The sequence below is a fragment of the Pantherophis guttatus genome, chromosome 16, assembly GCF_059756535.1.
Source record: "Pantherophis guttatus breed Tessera chromosome 16, ASM5975653v1, whole genome shotgun sequence".
In the NCBI taxonomy this organism is placed as follows: domain Eukaryota; kingdom Metazoa; phylum Chordata; class Lepidosauria; order Squamata; family Colubridae; genus Pantherophis; species Pantherophis guttatus.
The window spans coordinates 11,386,906-11,410,451 of NC_142078.1; positions in this window are offsets into that span (position 1 = coordinate 11,386,906).

The following is a 23,546-nucleotide window of genomic DNA, read 5'->3' on the forward strand; positions in this document are numbered from 1 at the left end:
CGGTCAGGAAAAATGCTGCCCAGGAACCAAAATGTTTTTTGAAGCCAAATTTTTTTTTTGAAACCAAATGCAAAAACGGACACCAGGATGAGTTTCCTGATGAAATTCCATGTCTAAAAATGGTGTTGCATCAACTTTTTAAAAATCAAGCCTTTTTGGTACCAGGAGAAGAAAAGGCTTTACTCCACGGTCAGGAAAAATCCTGCCCAGGAACCAAAATGTTTTTTGAAGCCAAATTTTTTTTTTGAAACCAAATGCAAAAACGGACAGCAGGATGAGTTTCAGGATGAAATTCCATGTCTAAAAATTGTGTTGCTTCAACTTTTTAAAAATCAAGCCTTTTTGGTGCCAGGAGAAGAAAAGGCTTTACTCCACGCTCAGGAAAAATCCTGCCCAGGAACCAAAATGTTTTTGGAAGCCAAAAATTTTTTTTGAAACCAAATGCAAAAACGGACACCAGGATGAGTTTCCTGATGAAATTCCATGTCTAAAAATGGTGTTGCTTCAACTTTTTAAAAATCAAGCCTTTTTGGTGCCAGGAGAAGAAAAGGCTTTACTCCACGGTCAGGAAAAATCCTGCCCAGGAACCAAAATGTTTTTTGAAGCCAATTTTTTTTTTTGAAACCAAATGAAAAAACGGACACCAGGATGAGTTTCCGGATGAAATTCCATGTCTAAAAATGGTGTTGCATCAACTTTTTAAAAATCAAGCCTTTTTGGTACCAGGAGAAGAAAAGGCTTTACTCCACGGTCAGGAAAAATCCTGCCCAGGAACCAAAATGTTTTTTGAAGCCAAATTTTTTTTTTTAAACCAAATGCAAAAACGGACAGCAGGATGAGTTTCAGGATGAAATTCCATGTCTAAAAATTGTGTTGCTTCAACTTTTTAAAAATCAAGCCTTTTTGGTGCCAGGAGAAGAAAAGGCTTTACTCCACGCTCAGGAAAAATCCTGCCCAGGAACCAAAATGTTTTTGGAAGCCAAAAATTTTTTTTGAAACCAAATGCAAAAACGGACACCAGGATGAGTTTCCTGATGAAATTCCATGTCTAAAAATGGTGTTGCTTCAACTTTTTAAAAATCAAGCCTTTTTGGTGCCAGGAGAAGAAAAGGCTTTACTCCACGGTCAGGAAAAATCCTGCCCAGGAACCAAAATGTTTTTTGAAGCCAAATTTTTTTTTTGAAACCAAATGAAAAAACGGACACCAGGATGAGTTTCCGGATGAAATTCCATGTCTAAAAATGGTGTTGCTTCAACTTTTTAAAAATCAAGCCTTTTTGGTGCCAGGAGAAGAAAAGGCTTTACTCCGGGGTCAGGAAAAATGCTGCCCAGGAACCAAAAATGTTTCTTGAAGCCAATTTTTTTTTTGAAACCAAACGGACACCAGGATGAGTTTCCTGATGAAATTCCATGTCTAAAAATGGTGTTGCTTCAACTTTTTAAAAATCAAGCCTTTTTGGTGCCAGGAGAAGAAAAGGCTTTACTCCACGGTCAGGAAAAATGCTGTCCAGGAACCAAAATGTTTTTTGAAGCCAAATTTTTTTTTTGAAACCAAATGCAAAAACGGACACCAGGATGAGTTTCAGGATGAAATTCCATGTCTAAAAATGGTGTTGCATCAACTTTTTAAAAATCAAGCCTTTTTGGTGCCAGGAGAAGAAAAGGCTTTACTCCACGGTCAGGAAAAATCCTGCCCAGGAACCAAAATGTTTTTTGAAGCCAAATTTTTTTTTTGAAACCAAATGCAAAAACGGACAGCAGGATGAGTTTCAGGATGAAATTCCATGTCTAAAAATGGTGTTGCATCAACTTTTTAAAAATCAAGCCTTTTTGGTACCAGGAGAAGAAAAGGCTTTACTCCACGGTCAGGAAAAATCCTGCCCAGGAACCAAAATGTTTTTTGAAGCCAAATTTTTTTTTTTAAACCAAATGCAAAAACGGATAGCAGGATGAGTTTCAGGATGAAATTCCATGTCTAAAAATTGTGTTGCTTCAACTTTTTAAAAATCAAGCCTTTTTGGTGCCAGGAGAAGAAAAGGCTTTACTCCACGCTCAGGAAAAATCCTGCCCAGGAACCAAAATGTTTTTGGAAGCCAAAAATTTTTTTTGAAACCAAATGCAAAAACGGACACCAGGATGAGTTTCCTGATGAAATTCCATGTCTAAAAATGGTGTTGCTTCAACTTTTTAAAAATCAAGCCTTTTTGGTGCCAGGAGAAGAAAAGGCTTTACTCCACGGTCAGGAAAAATCCTGCCCAGGAACCAAAATGTTTTTTGAAGCCAAATTTTTTTTTTGAAACCAAATGAAAAAACGGACACCAGGATGAGTTTCCGGATGAAATTCCATGTCTAAAAATGGTGTTGCTTCAACTTTTTAAAAATCAAGCCTTTTTGGTGCCAGGAGAAGAAAAGGCTTTACTCCGGGGTCAGGAAAAATGCTGCCCAGGAACCAAAAATGTTTCTTGAAGCCAATTTTTTTTTTGAAACCAAACGGACACCAGGATGAGTTTCCTGATGAAATTCCATGTCTAAAAATGGTGTTGCTTCAACTTTTTAAAAATCAAGCCTTTTTGGTGCCAGGAGAAGAAAAGGCTTTACTCCACGGTCAGGAAAAATGCTGTCCAGGAACCAAAATGTTTTTTGAAGCCAAATTTTTTTTTTGAAACCAAATGCAAAAACGGACACCAGGATGAGTTTCAGGATGAAATTCCATGTCTAAAAATGGTGTTGCATCAACTTTTTAAAAATCAAGCCTTTTTGGTGCCAGGAGAAGAAAAGGCTTTACTCCACGGTCAGGAAAAATCCTGCCCAGGAACCAAAATGTTTTTTGAAGCCAAATTTTTTTTTTGAAACCAAATGCAAAAACGGACAGCAGGATGAGTTTCAGGATGAAATTCCATGTATAAAAATGGTGTTGCTTCAACTTTTTAAAAATCAAGCCTTTTTGGTGCCAGGAGAAGAAAAGGCTTTACTCCACGGTCAGGAAAAATCCTGCCCAGGAACCAAAATGTTTTTGGAAGCCAAAAATTTTTTTTGAAACCAAATGCAAAAACGGACACCAGGATGAGTTTCCTGATGAAATTCCATGTCTAAAAATGGTGTTGCTTCAACTTTTTAAAAATCAAGCCTTTTTGGTGCCAGGAGAAGAAAAGGCTTTACTCCACGGTCAGGAAAAATCCTGCCCAGGAACCAAAATGTTTTTTGAAGCCAAATTTTTTTTTTGAAACCAAATGCAAAAACGGACACCAGGATGAGTTTCAGGCTGAAATTCCATGTCTAAAAATGGTGTTGCTTCAACTTTTTAAAAATCAATCCTTTTTGGTGCCAGGAGAAGAAAAAGCTTTACTCCGGGGTCCGGAAAAATGCTGCCCAGGAACCAAAAATGTTTCTTGAAGCCAAATTTTTTTTTGAAACCAAACGGACACCAGGATGAGTTTCCTGATGAAATTCCATGTCTAAAAATGGTGTTGCTTCAACTTTTTAAAAATCAAGCCTTTTTGGTGCCAGGAGAAGAAAAGGCTTTACTCCACGGTCAGGAAAAATCCTGCCCAGGAACCAAAATGTTTTTTGAAGCCAAATTTTTTTTTTGAAACCAAATGAAAAAACGGACACCAGGATGAGTTTCCGGATGAAATTCCATGTCTAAAAATGGTGTTGCTTCAACTTTTTAAAAATCAAGCCTTTTTGGTGCCAGGAGAAGAAAAGGCTTTACTCCACGGTCAGGAAAAATGCTGTCCAGGAACCAAAATGTTTTTTGAAGCCAAATTTTTTTTTTGAAACCAAATGCAAAAACGGACACCAGGATGAGTTTCAGGATGAAATTCCATATCTAAAAATGGTGTTGCATCAACTTTTTAAAAATCAAGCCTTTTTGGTGCCAGGAGAAGAAAAGGCTTTACTCCACGGTCAGGAAAAATCCTGCCCAGGAACCAAAATGTTTTTTGAAGCCAAATATTTTTTTTGAAACCAAATGCAAAAACGGACAGCAGGATGAGTTTCAGGATGAAATTCCATGTATAAAAATGGTGTTGCTTCAACTTTTTAAAAATCAAGCCTTTTTGGTGCCAGGAGAAGAAAAGGCTTTACTCCACGGTCAGGAAAAATCCTGCCCAGGAACCAAAATGTTTTTGGAAGCCAAAAATTTTTTTTGAAACCAAATGCAAAAACGGACACCAGGATGAGTTTCCTGATGAAATTCCATGTCTAAAAATGGTGTTGCTTCAACTTTTTAAAAATCAAGCCTTTTTGGTGCCAGGAGAAGAAAAGGCTTTACTCCACGGTCAGGAAAAATCCTGCCCAGGAACCAAAATCTTTTTTGAAGCCAAATTTTTTTTTTGAAACCAAATGCAAAAACGGACACCAGGATGAGTTTCAGGCTGAAATTCCATGTCTAAAAATGGTGTTGCTTCAACTTTTTAAAAATCAATCCTTTTTGGTGCCAGGAGAAGAAAAAGCTTTACTCCGGGGTCCGGAAAAATGCTGCCCAGGAACCAAAAATGTTTCTTGAAGCCAAATTTTTTTTTGAAACCAAACGGACACCAGGATGAGTTTCCTGATGAAATTCCATGTCTAAAAATGGTGTTGCTTCAACTTTTTAAAAATCAAGCCTTTTTGGTGCCAGGAGAAGAAAAGGCTTTACTCCACGGTCAGGAAAAATCCTGCCCAGGAACCAAAATGTTTTTTGAAGCCAAATTTTTTTTTTGAAACCAAATGAAAAAACGGACACCAGGATGAGTTTCCGGATGAAATTCCATGTCTAAAAATGGTGTTGCTTCAACTTTTTAAAAATCAAGCCTTTTTGGTGCCAGGAGAAGAAAAGGCTTTACTCCACGGTCAGGAAAAATGCTGTCCAGGAACCAAAATGTTTTTTGAAGCCAAATTTTTTTTTTGAAACCAAATGCAAAAACGGACACCAGGATGAGTTTCAGGATGAAATTCCATATCTAAAAATGGTGTTGCATCAACTTTTTAAAAATCAAGCCTTTTTGGTGCCAGGAGAAGAAAAGGCTTTACTCCACGGTCAGGAAAAATCCTGCCCAGGAACCAAAATGTTTTTTGAAGCCAATTTTTTTTTTTGAAACCAAATGCAAAAACGGACAGCAGGATGAGTTTCAGGATGAAATTCCATGTATAAAAATGGTGTTGCTTCAACTTTTTAAAAATCAAGCCTTTTTGGTGCCAGGAGAAGAAAAGGCTTTACTCCACGGTCAGGAAAAATCCTGCCCAGGAACCAAAATGTTTTTGGAAGCCAAAAATTTTTTTTGAAACCAAATGCAAAAACGGACACCAGGATGAGTTTCCTGATGAAATTCCATGTCTAAAAATGGTGTTGCTTCAACTTTTTAAAAATCAAGCCTTTTTGGTGCCAGGAGAAGAAAAGGCTTTACTCCACGGTCAGGAAAAATCCTGCCCAGGAACCAAAATGTTTTTTGAAGCCAAATTTTTTTTTTGAAACCAAATGCAAAAACGGACACCAGGATGAGTTTCAGGATGAAATTCCATGTCTAAAAATGGTGTTGCTTCAACTTTTTAAAAATCAATCCTTTTTGGTGCCAGGAGAAGAAAAAGCTTTACTCCGGGGTCCGGAAAAATGCTGCCCAGGAACCAAAAATGTTTCTTGAAGCCAAATTTTTTTTTGAAACCAAACGGACACCAGGATGAGTTTCCTGATGAAATTCCATGTCTAAAAATGGTGTTGCTTCAACTTTTTAAAAATCAAGCCTTTTTGGTGCCAGGAGAAGAAAAGGCTTTACTCCACGGTCAGGAAAAATCCTGCCCAGGAACCAAAATGTTTTTTGAAGCCAAATTTTTTTTTTGAAACCAAATGAAAAAACGGACACCAGGATGAGTTTCCGGATGAAATTCCATGTCTAAAAATGGTGTTGCTTCAACTTTTTAAAAATCAAGCCTTTTTGGTGCCAGGAGAAGAAAAGGCTTTACTCCACGGTCAGGAAAAATGCTGTCCAGGAACCAAAATGTTTTTTGAAGCCAAATTTTTTTTTTGAAACCAAATGCAAAAACGGACACCAGGATGAGTTTCAGGATGAAATTCCATGTCTAAAAATGGTGTTGCATCAACTTTTTAAAAATCAAGCCTTTTTGGTGCCAGGAGAAGAAAAGGCTTTACTCCACGGTCAGGAAAAATCCTGCCAGGAACCAAAATGTTTTTGGAAGCCAAAAATTTTTTTTGAAACCAAATGCAAAAACGGACACCAGGATGAGTTTCCTGATGAAATTCCATGTCTAAAAATGGTGTTGCTTCAACTTTTTAAAAATCAAGCCTTTTTGGTGCCAGGAGAAGAAAAGGCTTTACTCCACGGTCAGGAAAAATCCTGCCCAGGAACCAAAATGTTTTTTGAAGCCAAATTTTTTTTTGAAACCAAATGCAAAAACGGACACCAGGATGAGTTTCAGGATGAAATTCCATATCTAAAAATGGTGTTGCATCAACTTTTTAAAAATCAAGCCTTTTTGGTGCCAGGAGAAGAAAAGGCTTTACTCCACGGTCAGGAAAAATGCTGCCCAGGAACCAAAATGTTTTTTGAAGCCAAATTTTTTTTTTGAAACCAAATGCAAAAACGGACAGCAGGATGAGTTTCAGGATGAAATTCCATGTATAAAAATGGTGTTGCTTCAACTTTTTAAAAATCAAGCCTTTTTGGTGCCAGGAGAAGAAAAGGCTTTACTCCACGGTCAGGAAAAATCCTGCCCAGGAACCAAAATGTTTTTGGAAGCCAAAAATTTTTTTTGAAACCAAATGCAAAAACGGACACCAGGATGAGTTTCCTGATGAAATTCCATGTCTAAAAATGGTGTTGCTTCAACTTTTTAAAAATCAAGCCTTTTTGGTGCCAGGAGAAGAAAAGGCTTTACTCCACGGTCAGGAAAAATCCTGCCCAGGAACCAAAATGTTTTTTGAAGCCAAATTTTTTTTTTGAAACCAAATGCAAAAACGGACACCAGGATGAGTTTCAGGATGAAATTCCATGTCTAAAAATGGTGTTGCTTCAACTTTTTAAAAATCAATCCTTTTTGGTGCCAGGAGAAGAAAAAGCTTTACTCCGGGGTCCGGAAAAATGCTGCCCAGGAACCAAAAATGTTTCTTGAAGCCAAATTTTTTTTTGAAACCAAACGGACACCAGGATGAGTTTCCTGATGAAATTCCATGTCTAAAAATGGTGTTGCTTCAACTTTTTAAAAATCAAGCCTTTTTGGTGCCAGGAGAAGAAAAGGCTTTACTCCACGGTCAGGAAAAATCCTGCCCAGGAACCAAAATGTTTTTTGAAGCCAAATTTTTTTTTTGAAACCAAATGAAAAAACGGACACCAGGATGAGTTTCCGGATGAAATTCCATGTCTAAAAATGGTGTTGCTTCAACTTTTTAAAAATCAAGCCTTTTTGGTGCCAGGAGAAGAAAAGGCTTTACTCCACGGTCAGGAAAAATGCTGTCCAGGAACCAAAATGTTTTTTGAAGCCAAATTTTTTTTTTGAAACCAAATGCAAAAACGGACACCAGGATGAGTTTCAGGATGAAATTCCATGTCTAAAAATGGTGTTGCATCAACTTTTTAAAAATCAAGCCTTTTTGGTGCCAGGAGAAGAAAAGGCTTTACTCCACGGTCAGGAAAAATCCTGCCAGGAACCAAAATGTTTTTGGAAGCCAAAAATTTTTTTTGAAACCAAATGCAAAAACGGACACCAGGATGAGTTTCCTGATGAAATTCCATGTCTAAAAATGGTGTTGCTTCAACTTTTTAAAAATCAAGCCTTTTTGGTGCCAGGAGAAGAAAAGGCTTTACTCCACGGTCAGGAAAAATCCTGCCCAGGAACCAAAATGTTTTTTGAAGCCAAATTTTTTTTTGAAACCAAATGCAAAAACGGACACCAGGATGAGTTTCAGGATGAAATTCCATGTCTAAAAATGGTGTTGCTTCAACTTTTTAAAAATCAATCCTTTTTGGTGCCAGGAGAAGAAAAAGCTTTACTCCGGGGTCCGGAAAAATGCTGCCCAGGAACCAAAAATGTTTCTTGAAGCCAAATTTTTTTTTGAAACCAAACGGACACCAGGATGAGTTTCCTGATGAAATTCCATGTCTAAAAATGGTTTTGCTTCAACTTTTTAAAAATCAAGCCTTTTTGGTGCCAGGAGAAGAAAAGGCTTTACTCCACGGTCAGGAAAAATGCTGCCCAGGAACCAAAATGTTTTTTGAAGCCAAATTTTTTTTTTGAAACCAAATGCAAAAACGGACACCAGGATGAGTTTCCTGATGAAATTCCATGTCTAAAAATGGTGTTGCTTCAACTTTTTAAAAATCAAGCCTTTTTGGTGCCAGGAGAAGAAAAGGCTTTACTCCACGGTCAGGAAAAATCCTGCCCAGGAACCAAAATGTTTTTTGAAGCCAAATTTTTTTTTTGAAACCAAATGCAAAAACGGAAAGCAGGATGAGTTTCAGGATGAAATTCCATGTATAAAAATGGTGTTGCTTCAACTTTTTAAAAATCAAGCCTTTTTGGTGCCAGGAGAAGAAAAGGCTTTACTCCACGGTCAGGAAAAATCCTGCCCAGGAACCAAAATGTTTTTGGAAGCCAAAAATTTTTTTTGAAACCAAATGCAAAAACGGACACCAGGATGAGTTTCCTGATGAAATTCCATGTCTAAAAATGGTGTTGCTTCAACTTTTTAAAAATCAAGCCTTTTTGGTGCCAGGAGAAGAAAAGGCTTTACTCCACGGTCAGGAAAAATCCTGCCCAGGAACCAAAATGTTTTTTGAAGCCAAATTTTTTTTTTGAAACCAAATGCAAAAACGGACACCAGGATGAGTTTCAGGATGAAATTCCATGTCTAAAAATGGTGTTGCTTCAACTTTTTAAAAATCAATCCTTTTTGGTGCCAGGAGAAGAAAAAGCTTTACTCCGGGGTCCGGAAAAATGCTGCCCAGGAACCAAAAATGTTTCTTGAAGCCAGATTTTTTTTTGAAACCAAACGGACACCAGGATGAGTTTCCTGATGAAATTCCATGTCTAAAAATGGTGTTGCTTCAACTTTTTAAAAATCAAGCCTTTTTGGTGCCAGGAGAAGAAAAGGCTTTACTCCACGGTCAGGAAAAATCCTGCCCAGGAACCAAAATGTTTTTTGAAGCCAAAATTTTTTTTTGAAACCAAATGCAAAAATGGACACCAGGATGAGTTTCCTGATGAAATTCCATGTCTAAAAATGGTGTTGCTTCAACTTTTTAAAAATCAAGCCTTTTTGGTGCCAGGAGAAGAAAAGGCTTTACTCCAGGGTCAGGAAAAATGCTGCCCAGGAACCAAAAATGTTTTTTGAAGCCAAATTTTTTTTTGAAACCAAATGCAAAAACGGACACCAGGATGAGTTTCCTGATGAAATTCCATGTCTAAAAATGGTGTTGCTTCAACTTTTTAAAAATCAAGCCTTTTTGGTGCCAGGAGAAGAAAAGGCTTTACTCCACGGTCAGGAAAAATCCTGCCCAGGAACCAAAATGTTTTTTGAAGCCAAATTTTTTTCTTGAAACCAAATGCAAAAACGGACACCAGGATGAGTTTCCTGATGAAATTCCATGTCTAAAAATGGTGTTGCTTCAACTTTTTAAAAATCAAGCCTTTTTGGTGCCAGGAGAAGAAAAGGCTTTACTCCACGGTCAGGAAAAATCCTGCCCAGGAAGCAAAATGTTTTTTGAAGCCAAATTTTTTTTTTGAAACCAAATGCAAAAACGGACAGCAGGATGAGTTTCCTGATGAAATTCCATGTCTAAAAATGGTGTTGCTTCAACTTTTTAAAAATCAAGCCTTTTTGGTGCCAGGAGAAGAAAAGGCTTTCCTCTACGGTCAGGAAAAATCCTGCCCAGGAACCAAAATGTTTTTTGAAGCCAAATTTTTTTCTTGAAACCAAATTCAAAAACGGACACCAGGATGAGTTTCAGGATGAAATTCCATGTCTAAAAATGGTGTTGCTTCAACTTTTTAAAAATCAAGCCTTTTTGGTGCCAGGAGAAGAAAAGGCTTTACTCCACGGTCAGGAAAAATCCTGCCCAGGAACCAAAATGTTTTTTGAAGCCAAAATTTTTTTTTGAAACCAAATTCAAAAATGGACACCAGGATGAGTTTCCTGATGAAATTCCATGTCTAAAAATGGTGTTGCTTCAACTTTTTAAAAATCAAGCGTTTTTGGTGCCAGGAGAAGAAAAGGCTTTACTCCACGGTCAGGAAAAATCCTGCCCAGGAACCAAAATGTTTTTTGAAGCCAAATTTTTTTTTTGAAACCAAATGAAAAAACGGACACCAGGATGAGTTTCAGGATGAAATTCCATGTCTAAAAATGGTGTTGCTTCAACTTTTTAAAAATCAATCCTTTTTGGTGCCAGGAGAAGAAAAAGCTTTACTCCGGGGTCCGGAAAAATGCTGCCCAGGAACCAAAAATGTTTCTTGAAGCCAAATTTTTTTTTGAAACCAAACGGACACCAGGATGAGTTTCCTGATGAAATTCCATGTCTAAAAATGGTGTTGCTTCAACTTTTTAAAAATCAAGCCTTTTTGGTGCCAGGAGAAGAAAAGGCTTTACTCCACGGTCAGGAAAAATCCTGCCCAGGAACCAAAATGTTTTTTGAAGCCAATTTTTTTTTTTGAAACCAAATGAAAAAACGGACACCAGGATGAGTTTCAGGATGAAATTCCATGTCTAAAAATGGTGTTGCTTCAACTTTTTAAAAATCAATCCTTTTTGGTGCCAGGAGAAGAAAAAGCTTTACTCCGGGGTCCGGAAAAATGCTGCCCAGGAACCAAAAATGTTTCTTGAAGCCAAATTTTTTTTTGAAACCAAACGGACACCAGGATGAGTTTCCTGATGAAATTCCATGTCTAAAAATGGTGTTGCTTCAACTTTTTAAAAATCAAGCCTTTTTGGTGCCAGGAGAAGAAAAGGCTTTACTCCACGGTCAGGAAAATTCCTGCCCAGGAACCAAAATGTTTTTTGAAGCCAAAATTTTTTTTTGAAACCAAATGCAAAAACGGACAGCAGGATGAGTTTCCTGATGAAATTCCATGTCTAAAAATGGTGTTGCTTCAACTTTTTAAAAATCAAGCCTTTTTGGTGCCAGGAGAAGAAAAGGCTTTACTCCACGGTCAGGAAAAATCCTGCCCAGGAACCAAAATGTTTTTTGAAGCCAAATTTTTTTTTTGAAACCAAATGCAAAAACGGACACCAGGATGAGTTTCCTGATGAAATTCCATGTCTAAAAATGGTGTTGCTTCAACTTTTTAAAAATCAAGCCTTTTTGGTGCCAGGAGAAGAAAAGGCTTTACTCCACGGTCAGGAAAAATCCTGCCCAGGAAGCAAAATGTTTTTTGAAGCCAAATTTTTTTTTTGAAACCAAATGCAAAAACGGACAGCAGGATGAGTTTCAGGATGAAATTCCATGTCTAAAAATGGTGTTGCTTCAACTTTTTAAAAATCAAGCCTTTTTGGTGCCAGGAGAAGAAAAGGCTTTACTCTACGGTCAGGAAAAATCCTGCCAAGGAACCAAAATGTTTTTTGAAGCCAAATTTTTTTCTTGAAACCAAATTCAAAAACGGACACCAGGATGAGTTTCAGGATGAAATTCCATGTCTAAAAATGGTGTTGCTTCAACTTTTTAAAAATCAAGCCTTTTTGGTGCCAGGAGAAGAAAAGGCTTTACTCCACGGTCAGGAAAAATCCTGCCCAGGAACCAAAATGTTTTTTGAAGCCAAAATTTTTTTTTGAAACCAAATTCAAAAATGGACACCAGGATGAGTTTCCTGATGAAATTCCATGTCTAAAAATGGTTTTGCTTCAACTTTTTAAAAATCAAGCCTTTTTGGTGCCAGGAGAAGAAAAGGCTTTACTCCAGGGTCAGGAAAAATGCTGCCCAGGAACCAAAAATATTTTTTGAAGCCAAATTTTTTTTTGAAACCAAATGCAAAAACGGACACCAGGATGAGTTTCCTGATGAAATTCCATGTCTAAAAATGGTGTTGCTTCAACTTTTTAAAAATCAAGCCTTTTTGGTGCCAGGAGAAGAAAAGGCTTTACTCCACGGTCAGGAAAAATCCTGCCCAGGAACCAAAATGTTTTTTGAAGCCAAATTTTTTTCTTGAAACCAAATGCAAAAACGGACACCAGGATGAGTTTCAGGATGAAATTCCATGTCTAAAAATGGTGTTGCTTCAACTTTTTAAAAATCAAGCCTTTTTGGTGCCAGGAGAAGAAAAGGCTTTACTCCACGGTCAGGAAAAATCCTGCCCAGGAACCAAAATGTTTTTTGAAGTCAAATTTTTTTCTTGAAACCAAATGCAAAAACGGACACCAGGATGAGTTTCCTGATGAAATTCCATGTCTAAAAATGGTGTTGCTTCAACTTTTTAAAAATCAAGCCTTTTTGGTGCCAGGAGAAGAAAAGGCTTTACTCCACGGTCAGGAAAAATCCTGCCCAGGAAGCAAAATGTTTTTTGAAGCCAAATTTTTTTTTTGAAACCAAATGCAAAAACGGACAGCAGGATGAGTTTCAGGATGAAATTCCATGTCTAAAAATGGTGTTGCTTCAACTTTTTAAAAATCAAGCCTTTTTGGTGCCAGGAGAAGAAAAGGCTTTACTCTACGGTCAGGAAAAATCCTGCCCAGGAACCAAAATGTTTTTTGAAGCCAAATTTTTTTCTTGAAACCAAATTCAAAAACGGACACCAGGATGAGTTTCAGGATGAAATTCCATGTCTAAAAATGGTGTTGCTTCAACTTTTTAAAAATCAAGCCTTTTTGGTGCCAGGAGAAGAAAAGGCTTTACTCCACGGTCAGGAAAAATCCTGCCCAGGAAGCAAAATGTTTTTTGAAGCCAAATTTTTTTTTTGAAACCAAATGCAAAAACGGACAGCAGGATGAGTTTCAGGATGAAATTCCATGTCTAAAAATGGTGTTGCTTCAACTTTTTAAAAATCAAGCCTTTTTGGTGCCAGGAGAAGAAAAGGCTTTACTCTACGGTCAGGAAAAATCCTGCCCAGGAACCAAAATGTTTTTTGAAGCCAAATTTTTTTCTTGAAACCAAATTCAAAAACGGACACCAGGATGAGTTTCAGGATGAAATTCCATGTCTAAAAATGGTGTTGCTTCAACTTTTTAAAAATCAAGCCTTTTTGGTGCCAGGAGAAGAAAAGGCTTTACTCCACGGTCAGGAAAAATCCTGCCCAGGAACCAAAATGTTTTTTGAAGCCAAAATTTTTTTTTGAAACCAAATTCAAAAATGGACACCAGGATGAGTTTCCTGATGAAATTCCATGTCTAAAAATGGTGTTGCTTCAACTTTTTAAAAATCAAGCCTTTTTGGTGCCAGGAGAAGAAAAGGCTTTACTCCAGGGTCAGGAAAAATGCTGCCCAGGAACCAAAAATATTTTTTGAAGCCAAATTTTTTTTTGAAACCAAATGCAAAAACGGACACCAGGATGAGTTTCAGGATGAAATTCCATGTCTAAAAATGGTGTTGCTTCAACTTTTTAAAAATCAAGCCTTTTTGGTGCCAGGAGAAGAAAAGGCTTTACTCCACGGTCAGGAAAAATCCTGCCCAGGAAGCAAAATGTTTTTTGAAGCCAAATTTTTTTTTTGAAACCAAATGCAAAAACGGACAGCAGGATGAGTTTCCTGATGAAATTCCATGTCTAAAAATGGTGTTGCTTCAACTTTTTAAAAATCAAGCCTTTTTGGTGCCAGGAGAAGAAAAGGCTTTCCTCTACGGTCAGGAAAAATCCTGCCCAGGAACCAAAATGTTTTTTGAAGCCAAATTTTTTTCTTGAAACCAAATTCAAAAACGGACACCAGGATGAGTTTCAGGATGAAATTCCATGTCTAAAAATGGTGTTGCTTCAACTTTTTAAAAATCAAGCCTTTTTGGTGCCAGGAGAAGAAAAGGCTTTACTCCACGGTCAGGAAAAATCCTGCCCAGGAACCAAAATGTTTTTTGAAGCCAAAATTTTTTTTTGAAACCAAATTCAAAAATGGACACCAGGATGAGTTTCCTGATGAAATTCCATGTCTAAAAATGGTGTTGCTTCAACTTTTTAAAAATCAAGCGTTTTTGGTGCCAGGAGAAGAAAAGGCTTTACTCCACGGTCAGGAAAAATCCTGCCCAGGAACCAAAATGTTTTTTGAAGCCAATTTTTTTTTTTGAAACCAAATGAAAAAACGGACACCAGGATGAGTTTCAGGATGAAATTCCATGTCTAAAAATGGTGTTGCTTCAACTTTTTAAAAATCAATCCTTTTTGGTGCCAGGAGAAGAAAAAGCTTTACTCCGGGGTCCGGAAAAATGCTGCCCAGGAACCAAAAATGTTTCTTGAAGCCAAATTTTTTTTTGAAACCAAACGGACACCAGGATGAGTTTCCTGATGAAATTCCATGTCTAAAAATGGTGTTGCTTCAACTTTTTAAAAATCAAGCCTTTTTGGTGCCAGGAGAAGAAAAGGCTTTACTCCACGGTCAGGAAAATTCCTGCCCAGGAACCAAAATGTTTTTTGAAGCCAAAATTTTTTTTTGAAACCAAATGCAAAAACGGAGAGCACGATGAGTTTCCTGATGAAATTCCATGTCTAAAAATGGTGTTGCTTCAACTTTTTAAAAATCAAGCCTTTTTGGTGCCAGGAGAAGAAAAGGCTTTACTCCACGGTCAGGAAAAATCCTGCCCAGGAACCAAAATGTTTTTTGAAGCCAAATTTTTTTTTTGAAACCAAATGCAAAAACGGACACCAGGATGAGTTTCCTGATGAAATTCCATGTCTAAAAATGGTGTTGCTTCAACTTTTTAAAAATCAAGCCTTTTTGGTGCCAGGAGAAGAAAAGGCTTTACTCCACGGTCAGGAAAAATCCTGCCCAGGAAGCAAAATGTTTTTTGAAGCCAAATTTTTTTTTTGAAACCAAATGCAAAAACGGACAGCAGGATGAGTTTCAGGATGAAATTCCATGTCTAAAAATGGTGTTGCTTCAACTTTTTAAAAATCAAGCCTTTTTGGTGCCAGGAGAAGAAAAGGCTTTACTCTACGGTCAGGAAAAATCCTGCCAAGGAACCAAAATGTTTTTTGAAGCCAAATTTTTTTCTTGAAACCAAATTCAAAAACGGACACCAGGATGAGTTTCAGGATGAAATTCCATGTCTAAAAATGGTGTTGCTTCAACTTTTTAAAAATCAAGCCTTTTTGGTGCCAGGAGAAGAAAAGGCTTTACTCCACGGTCAGGAAAAATCCTGCCCAGGAACCAAAATGTTTTTTGAAGCCAAAATTTTTTTTTGAAACCAAATTCAAAAATGGACACCAGGATGAGTTTCCTGATGAAATTCCATGTCTAAAAATGGTTTTGCTTCAACTTTTTAAAAATCAAGCCTTTTTGGTGCCAGGAGAAGAAAAGGCTTTACTCCACGGTCAGGAAAAATGCTGCCCAGGAACCAAAAATGTTTCTTGAAGCCAAATTTTTTTTTGAAACCAAACGGACACCAGGATGAGTTTCCTGATGAAATTCCATGTCTAAAAATGGTGTTGCTTCAACTTTTTAAAAATCAAGCCTTTTTGGTGCCAGGAGAAGAAAAGGCTTTACTCCACGGTCAGGAAAAATCCTGCCCAGGAACCAAAATGTTTTTTGAAGCCAATTTTTTTTTTTGAAACCAAATGAAAAAACGGACACCAGGATGAGTTTCAGGATGAAATTCCATGTCTAAAAATGGTGTTGCTTCAACTTTTTAAAAATCAATCCTTTTTGGTGCCAGGAGAAGAAAAAGCTTTACTCCGGGGTCCGGAAAAATGCTGCCCAGGAACCAAAAATGTTTCTTGAAGCCAAATTTTTTTTTGAAACCAAACGGACACCAGGATGAGTTTCCTGATGAAATTCCATGTCTAAAAATGGTGTTGCTTCAACTTTTTAAAAATCAAGCCTTTTTGGTGCCAGGAGAAGAAAAGGCTTTACTCCACGGTCAGGAAAATTCCTGCCCAGGAACCAAAATGTTTTTTGAAGCCAAAATTTTTTTTTGAAACCAAATGCAAAAACGGAGAGCACGATGAGTTTCCTGATGAAATTCCATGTCTAAAAATGGTGTTGCTTCAACTTTTTAAAAATCAAGCCTTTTTGGTGCCAGGAGAAGAAAAGGCTTTACTCCACGGTCAGGAAAAATCCTGCCCAGGAACCAAAATGTTTTTTGAAGCCAAATTTTTTTTTTGAAACCAAATGCAAAAACGGACACCAGGATGAGTTTCCTGATGAAATTCCATGTCTAAAAATGGTGTTGCTTCAACTTTTTAAAAATCAAGCCTTTTTGGTGCCAGGAGAAGAAAAGGCTTTACTCCACGGTCAGGAAAAATCCTGCCCAGGAAGCAAAATGTTTTTTGAAGCCAAATTTTTTTTTTGAAACCAAATGCAAAAACGGACAGCAGGATGAGTTTCAGGATGAAATTCCATGTCTAAAAATGGTGTTGCTTCAACTTTTTAAAAATCAAGCCTTTTTGGTGCCAGGAGAAGAAAAGGCTTTACTCTACGGTCAGGAAAAATCCTGCCAAGGAACCAAAATGTTTTTTGAAGCCAAATTTTTTTCTTGAAACCAAATTCAAAAACGGACACCAGGATGAGTTTCAGGATGAAATTCCATGTCTAAAAATGGTGTTGCTTCAACTTTTTAAAAATCAAGCCTTTTTGGTGCCAGGAGAAGAAAAGGCTTTACTCCACGGTCAGGAAAAATCCTGCCCAGGAACCAAAATGTTTTTTGAAGCCAAAATTTTTTTTTGAAACCAAATTCAAAAATGGACACCAGGATGAGTTTCCTGATGAAATTCCATGTCTAAAAATGGTTTTGCTTCAACTTTTTAAAAATCAAGCCTTTTTGGTGCCAGGAGAAGAAAAGGCTTTACTCCAGGGTCAGGAAAAATGCTGCCCAGGAACCAAAAATATTTTTTGAAGCCAAATTTTTTTTTGAAACCAAATGCAAAAACGGACACCAGGATGAGTTTCCTGATGAAATTCCATGTCTAAAAATGGTGTTGCTTCAACTTTTTAAAAATCAAGCCTTTTTGGTGCCAGGAGAAGAAAAGGCTTTACTCCACGGTCAGGAAAAATCCTGCCCAGGAACCAAAATGTTTTTTGAAGCCAAATTTTTTTCTTGAAACCAAATGCAAAAACGGACACCAGGATGAGTTTCAGGATGAAATTCCATGTCTAAAAATGGTGTTGCTTCAACTTTTTAAAAATCAAGCCTTTTTGGTGCCAGGAGAAGAAAAGGCTTTACTCCACGGTCAGGAAAAATCCTGCCCAGGAACCAAAATGTTTTTTGAAGTCAAATTTTTTTCTTGAAACCAAATGCAAAAACGGACACCAGGATGAGTTTCCTGATGAAATTCCATGTCTAAAAATGGTGTTGCTTCAACTTTTTAAAAATCAAGCCTTTTTGGTGCCAGGAGAAGAAAAGGCTTTACTCCACGGTCAGGAAAAATCCTGCCCAGGAAGCAAAATGTTTTTTGAAGCCAAATTTTTTTTTTGAAACCAAATGCAAAAACGGACAGCAGGATGAGTTTCAGGATGAAATTCCATGTCTAAAAATGGTGTTGCTTCAACTTTTTAAAAATCAAGCCTTTTTGTTGCCAGGAGAAGAAAAGGCTTTACTCTACGGTCAGGAAAAATCCTGCCCAGGAACCAAAATGTTTTTTGAAGCCAAATTTTTTTCTTGAAACCAAATTCAAAAACGGACACCAGGATGAGTTTCAGGATGAAATTCCATGTCTAAAAATGGTGTTGCTTCAACTTTTTAAAAATCAAGCCTTTTTGGTGCCAGGAGAAGAAAAGGCTTTACTCCACGGTCAGGAAAAATCCTGCCCAGGAAGCAAAATGTTTTTTGAAGCCAAATTTTTTTTTTGAAACCAAATGCAAAAACGGACAGCAGGATGAGTTTCAGGATGAAATTCCATGTCTAAAAATGGTGTTGCTTCAACTTTTTAAAAATCAAGCCTTTTTGGTGCCAGGAGAAGAAAAGGCTTTACTCTACGGTCAGGAAAAATCCTGCCCAGGAACCAAAATGTTTTTTGAAGCCAAATTTTTTTCTTGAAACCAAATTCAAAAACGGACACCAGGATGAGTTTCAGGATGAAATTCCATGTCTAAAAATGGTGTTGCTTCAACTTTTTAAAAATCAAGCCTTTTTGGTGCCAGGAGAAGAAAAGGCTTTACTCCACGGTCAGGAAAAATCCTGCCCAGGAACCAAAATGTTTTTTGAAGCCAAAATTTTTTTTTGAAACCAAATTCAAAAATGGACACCAGGATGAGTTTCCTGATGAAATTCCATGTCTAAAAATGGTGTTGCTTCAACTTTTTAAAAATCAAGCCTTTTTGGTGCCAGGAGAAGAAAAGGCTTTACTCCAGGGTCAGGAAAAATGCTGCCCAGGAACCAAAAATATTTTTTGAAGCCAAATTTTTTTTTGAAACCAAATGCAAAAACGGACACCAGGATGAGTTTCAGGATGAAATTCCATGTCTAAAAATGGTGTTGCTTCAACTTTTTAAAAATCAAGCCTTTTTGGTGCCAGGAGAAGAAAAGGCTTTACTCCACGGTCAGGAAAAATCCTGCCCAGGAACCAAAATGTTTTTTGAAGCCAAATTTTTTTCTTGAAACCAAATGCAAAAACGGACACCAGGATGAGTTTCAGGATGAAATTCCATGTCTAAAAATGGTGTTGCTTCAACTTTTTAAAAATCAAGCCTTTTTGGTGCCAGGAGAAGAAAAGGCTTTACTCCACGGTCAGGAAAAATCCTGCCCAGGAACCAAAATGTTTTTTGAAGCCAAATTTTTTTCTTGAAACCAAATGCAAAAACGGACACCAGGATGAGTTTCCTGATGAAATTCCATGTCTAAAAATGTTGTTGCTTCAACTTTTTAAAAATCAAGCCTTTTTGGTGCCAGGAGAAGAAAAGGCTTTACTCCACGGTCAGGAAAAATCCTGCCCAGGAACCAAAATGTTTTTTGAAGCCAAATTTTTTTTTTGAAAGTAAATGCAGAAACGGACACCAGGATGAGTTTCCTGATGAAATTCCATGTCTAAAAATGGTGTTGCTTCAACTTTTTAAAAATCAAGCCTTTTTGGTGCCAGGAGAAGAAAAGGCTTTACTCCACGGTCAGGAAAAATCCTGTCCAGGAACCAAAATTTTTTTTGAAGCCAAATTTTTTTTTTGAAACCAAATGCAAAAACGGACACCAGGATGAGTTTCCTGATGAAATTCCATGTCTAAAAATGGTGTTGCTTCAACTTTTTAAAAATCAAGCCTTTTTGGTGCCAGGAGAAGAAAAGGCTTTACTCCACGGTCAGGAAAAATCCTGCCCAGGAACCAAAATGTTTTTTGAAGCCAAATTTTTTTTTTGAAACCAAATGCAAAAACGGACACCAGGATGAGTTTCCTGATGAAATTCCATGTCTAAAAATGGTGTTGCTTCAACTTTTTAAAAATCAAGCCTTTTTGGTGCCAGGAGAAGAAAAGGCTTTACTCCACGGTCAGGAAAAATCCTGCCCAGGAAGCAAAATGTTTTTTGAAGCCAAATTTTTTTTTTGAAACCAAATGCAAAAACGGACAGCAGGATGAGTTTCAGGATGAAATTCCATGTCTAAAAATGGTGTTGCTTCAACTTTTTAAAAATCAAGCCTTTTTGGTGCCAGGAGAAGAAAAGGCTTTACTCTACGGTCAGGAAAAATCCTGCCAAGGAACCAAAATGTTTTTTGAAGCCAAATTTTTTTCTTGAAACCAAATTCAAAAACGGACACCAGGATGAGTTTCAGGATGAAATTCCATGTCTAAAAATGGTGTTGCTTCAACTTTTTAAAAATCAAGCCTTTTTGGTGCCAGGAGAAGAAAAGGCTTTACTCCACGGTCAGGAAAAATCCTGCCCAGGAACCAAAATGTTTTTTGAAGCCAAAATTTTTTTTTGAAACCAAATTCAAAAATGGACACCAGGATGAGTTTCCTGATGAAATTCCATGTCTAAAAATGGTTTTGCTTCAACTTTTTAAAAATCAAGCCTTTTTGGTGCCAGGAGAAGAAAAGGCTTTACTCCAGGGTCAGGAAAAATGCTGCCCAGGAACCAAAAATATTTTTTGAAGCCAAATTTTTTTTTGAAACCAAATGCAAAAACGGACACCAGGATGAGTTTCCTGATGAAATTCCATGTCTAAAAATGGTGTTGCTTCAACTTTTTAAAAATCAAGCCTTTTTGGTGCCAGGAGAAGAAAAGGCTTTACTCCACGGTCAGGAAAAATCCTGCCCAGGAACCAAAATGTTTTTTGAAGTCAAATTTTTTTCTTGAAACCAAATGCAAAAACGGACACCAGGATGAGTTTCCTGATGAAATTCCATGTCTAAAAATGGTGTTGCTTCAACTTTTTAAAAATCAAGCCTTTTTGGTGCCAGGAGAAGAAAAGGCTTTACTCCACGGTCAGGAAAATTCCTGCCCAGGAACCAAAATGTTTTTTGAAGCCAAAATTTTTTTTTGAAACCAAATGCAAAAATGGACACCAGGATGAGTTTCCTGATGAAATTCCATGTCTAAAAATGGTGTTGCTTCAACTTTTTAAAATTCAAGCCTTTTTGGTGCCAGGAGAAGAAAAGGCTTTACTCCACGGTCAGGAAAAATCCTGCCCAGGAACCAAAATGTTTTTTGAAGCCAAATTTTTTTCTTGAAACCAAATGCAAAAACGGACACCAGGATGAGTTTCCTGATGAAATTCCATGTCTAAAAATGTTGTTGCTTCAACTTTTTAAAAATCAAGCCTTTTTGGTGCCAGGAGAAGAAAAGGCTTTACTCCACGGTCAGGAAAAATCCTGCCCAGGAACCAAAATGTTTTTTGAAGCCAAATTTTTTTTTTGAAAGTAAATGCAGAAACGGACACCAGGATGAGTTTCCTGATGAAATTCCATGTCTAAAAATGGTGTTGCTTCAACTTTTTAAAAATCAAGCCTTTTTGGTGCCAGGAGAAGAAAAGGCTTTACTCCACGGTCAGGAAAAATCCTGTCCAGGAACCAAAATTTTTTTTGAAGCCAAATTTTTTTTTTGAAACCAAATGCAAAAACGGACACCAGGATGAGTTTCCTGATGAAATTCCATGTCTAAAAATGGTGTTGCTTCAACTTTTTAAAAATCAAGCCTTTTTGGTGCCAGGAGAAGAAAAGGCTTTACTCCACGGTCAGGAAAAATCCTGCCCAGGAACCAAAATGTTTTTTGAAGCCAAATTTTTTTTTTGAAACCAAATGCAAAAACGGACACCAGGATGAGTTTCCTGATGAAATTCCATGTCTAAAAATGGTGTTGCTTCAACTTTTTAAAAATCAAGCCTTTTTGGTGCCAGGAGAAGAAAAGGCTTTACTCCACGGTCAGGAAAAATCCTGCCCAGGAAGCAAAATGTTTTTTGAAGCCAAATTTTTTTTTTGAAACCAAATGCAAAAACGGACAGCAGGATGAGTTTCAGGATGAAATTCCATGTCTAAAAATGGTGTTGCTTCAACTTTTTAAAAATCAAGCCTTTTTGGTGCCAGGAGAAGAAAAGGCTTTACTCTACGGTCAGGAAAAATCCTGCCAAGGAACCAAAATGTTTTTTGAAGCCAAATTTTTTTCTTGAAACCAAATTCAAAAACGGACACCAGGATGAGTTTCAGGATGAAATTCCATGTCTAAAAATGGTGTTGCTTCAACTTTTTAAAAATCAAGCCTTTTTGGTGCCAGGAGAAGAAAAGGCTTTACTCCACGGTCAGGAAAAATCCTGCCCAGGAACCAAAATGTTTTTTGAAGCCAAAATTTTTTTTTGAAACCAAATTCAAAAATGGACACCAGGATGAGTTTCCTGATGAAATTCCATGTCTAAAAATGGTTTTGCTTCAACTTTTTAAAAATCAAGCCTTTTTGGTGCCAGGAGAAGAAAAGGCTTTACTCCAGGGTCAGGAAAAATGCTGCCCAGGAACCAAAAATATTTTTTGAAGCCAAATTTTTTTTTGAAACCAAATGCAAAAACGGACACCAGGATGAGTTTCCTGATGAAATTCCATGTCTAAAAATGGTGTTGCTTCAACTTTTTAAAAATCAAGCCTTTTTGGTGCCAGGAGAAGAAAAGGCTTTACTCCACGGTCAGGAAAAATCCTGCCCAGGAACCAAAATGTTTTTTGAAGTCAAATTTTTTTCTTGAAACCAAATGCAAAAACGGACACCAGGATGAGTTTCCTGATGAAATTCCATGTCTAAAAATGGTGTTGCTTCAACTTTTTAAAAATCAAGCCTTTTTGGTGCCAGGAGAAGAAAAGGCTTTACTCCACGGTCAGGAAAATTCCTGCCCAGGAACCAAAATGTTTTTTGAAGCCAAAATTTTTTTTTGAAACCAAATGCAAAAATGGACACCAGGATGAGTTTCCTGATGAAATTCCATGTCTAAAAATGGTGTTGCTTCAACTTTTTAAAATTCAAGCCTTTTTGGTGCCAGGAGAAGAAAAGGCTTTACTCCACGGTCAGGAAAAATCCTGCCCAGGAACCAAAATGTTTTTTGAAGCCAAATTTTTTTTTTGAAACCAAATGAAAAAACGGACACCAGGATGAGTTTCAGGATGAAATTCCATGTCTAAAAATGGTGTTGCATCAACTTTTTAAAAATCAAGCGTTTTTGGTGCCAGGAGAAGAAAAGGCTTTACTCCACGGTCAGGAAAAATCCTGCCCAGGAACCAAAATGTTTTTTGAAGGCAAATTTTTTTTTTGAAACCAAATGCAAAAACGGACACCAGGATGAGTTTCCTGATGAAATTCCATGTCTAAAAATGGTGTTGCTTCAACTTTTTAAAAATCAATCCTTTTTGGTGCCAGGAGAAGAAAAAGCTTTACTCCGGGGTCCGGAAAAATGCTGCCCAGGAACCAAAAATGTTTCTTGAAGCCAAATTTTTTTTTGAAACCAAACGGACACCAGGATGAGTTTCCTGATGAAATTCCATGTCTAAAAATGGTGTTGCTTCAACTTTTTAAAAATCAAGCCTTTTTGGTGCCAGGAGAAGAAAAGGCTTTACTCCACGGTCAGGAAAAATCCTGCCCAGGAACCAAAATGTTTTTTGAAGCCAAAATTTTTTTTTGAAACCAAATGCAAAAATGGACACCAGGATGAGTTTCCTGATGAAATTCCATGTCTAAAAATGGTGTTGCTTCAACTTTTTAAAAATCAAGCCTTTTTGGTGCCAGGAGAAGAAAAGGCTTTACTCCACGGTCAGGAAAAATCCTGCCCAGGAAGCAAAATGTTTTTTGAAGCCAAATTTTTTTTTTGAAACCAAATGAAAAAACGGACACCAGGATGAGTTTCAGGATGAAATTCCATGTCTAAAAATGGTGTTGCTTCAACTTTTTAAAAATCAAGCCTTTTTGGTGCCAGGAGAAGAAAAGGCTTTACTCCAGGGTCAGGAAAAATGCTGCCCAGGAACCAAAATGTTTTTTGAAGCCAAAATTTTTTTTTGAAACCAAATGCAAAAAGGGACAGCAGGATGAGTTTCAGGA